Source organism: Trachemys scripta, chromosome 1, assembly GCF_013100865.1.
Source record: "Trachemys scripta elegans isolate TJP31775 chromosome 1, CAS_Tse_1.0, whole genome shotgun sequence".
Taxonomy (NCBI): domain Eukaryota; kingdom Metazoa; phylum Chordata; order Testudines; family Emydidae; genus Trachemys; species Trachemys scripta.
In genome coordinates this window covers 328,490,634-328,492,538 of record NC_048298.1, presented here as the reverse complement: position 1 = coordinate 328,492,538, position 1,905 = coordinate 328,490,634, and positions in this window count along the sequence as shown.

Sequence of the window (1,905 nt, the reverse complement as noted above, 5' to 3'; positions counted from 1 at the left end):
GGATTTGGTATAAATTACACCAGTCCCCTGGAGACTCTCACTCACCTTTGAATTTGGCCATAACTATCTAGAGAATATCAATAAGGTCTCATGGTGCTTATGTTGCCACATTCCTCCTTTGCTTTGATGGTGAGATTATCATATCCATTAAAGACTACAGCAAATGCCCTCATTCCTAATCTATTTTATACCTAAGCTTTTATACTGCACTCACCATTGTCTCCTAACGCCTTCCAGAACACAGTATATAGCTCTGCTTAAACACGGCATTAAGTTGCTCATAAAAATGAAACATTTCTCATCTTTAAATGTATTAAACTCCACAACCTCCTTGGAGACCTACCACTACCTATCTCCCCAGATGTCTCTTCTGGAACTTTTTTCTCTTAGTATAGAGAGTGTTCAGTTGAACAACTGAACTTTATATTGTGCTCCCAATCTCAGCCACATCCAGAAAGCACAGAGGTCCATGAAAATTAATAATTTAAAATAATACCACACAGTAATGTAATTCTGCTTCATTTTATGGAACAAATTTCAGACAAACTGTACCTCGTAAAGCTTTTTCAAGTTCAAATATACAGTTAGAGAACTAAATAATAAAAACTGAAAACAGAGGCTAAGAAGTACAACTGAAGGAAGAGAGATGTTTTCAGAAGAGGTTTAAAAATGGATGAAGAATTGCTGATTCGTAATGCTACATGAAAAATATTCCAGATGGCAGATGATGCAGAGAAGGCACACTATTAATGACAAGATTGTGCACAGGGACAAAGAAGGGTGTGCTAAAGTACTGTAGTCACCATTCAAGAGTCAGAATTCATCATCAGCATTAACTGAAATTACCATTTTTTTTTTAAAGAGGGCTGAAATTTACTACATGATTATTTTTTATCACTAAGAAAATCTTTTAGAAAACATTTTTTCAACAATCTTCTTGACATTTTTGTCTCCCGCCCATAAACAATTACGACTTTTTGGCATGTTTATCAAACAACATTATTGAAAACATTATCAAAATGAGTATAGATTTTTTTTGCTCATCAAAATCTGGATTTTTGGTAAACAACAAGTTTTCTATATGTAATCTGATAATGTTTTACAATCAAAATATTGGGAAAAAAATAAAAGTTTGAAAAAATGGGCTTGTTTTGAACCCTTTGAAACAAAGTAAATATGGAAATTTTTCACAAAGGTTTTATTTTTTAAACGGCTTTTCCCTTTTTTCATATGCAATGAACAGGAGTTGCAGTATCTTTGCGAAGTGTAGTTGGCAAACACAAAGTGCCTGAAGTCCTCTCACTCACATCACCTTTACAGCTGAATAAATCCACTGACTTCAGTGAAGTTATTCTCTATTTGCACTAGCATATGTCAGAGGAGAACCAGTCTCACTATCTGCTGATATATTTGCAAGTTGTGTATATTTTGATTGCAGCCTATTGCTTTGGTACATTCATTCAATTTTGATTCTACTTTATTGGGTTTAAATTTCAATCACTCAGATGATGACTTTTTTATTTTTATTTTTAAATCAGTTAAACTGAATTTGCCTCTCTCAGGTTTCCATACCAAATTCTAATTTGCATTTTGCGGGGTGCAATGATCATTTTAAAGACATTTTAATCCTAAGTGTAATTTAATATATTTTCTTAAAATTGTATTTTATTGAATAAATATGTGCCATAAAGTTATCCTGACATTGAGAGACTGACTGAGGTGGCTTAGGGAAACTTTAAAACAATTATTTCTACTACAAGACTCGTGTTTTTTAAGGACAGGGCATTTTACTGTACAGCTGCATAATGTAAAGTGCTTTGAGATTTCAGAGTAAAGTCTGAAACAAACAACAGTGATAAATAATAAAAAATAGAATTTAACATCAGTGCATTCAGGATCCTTTAT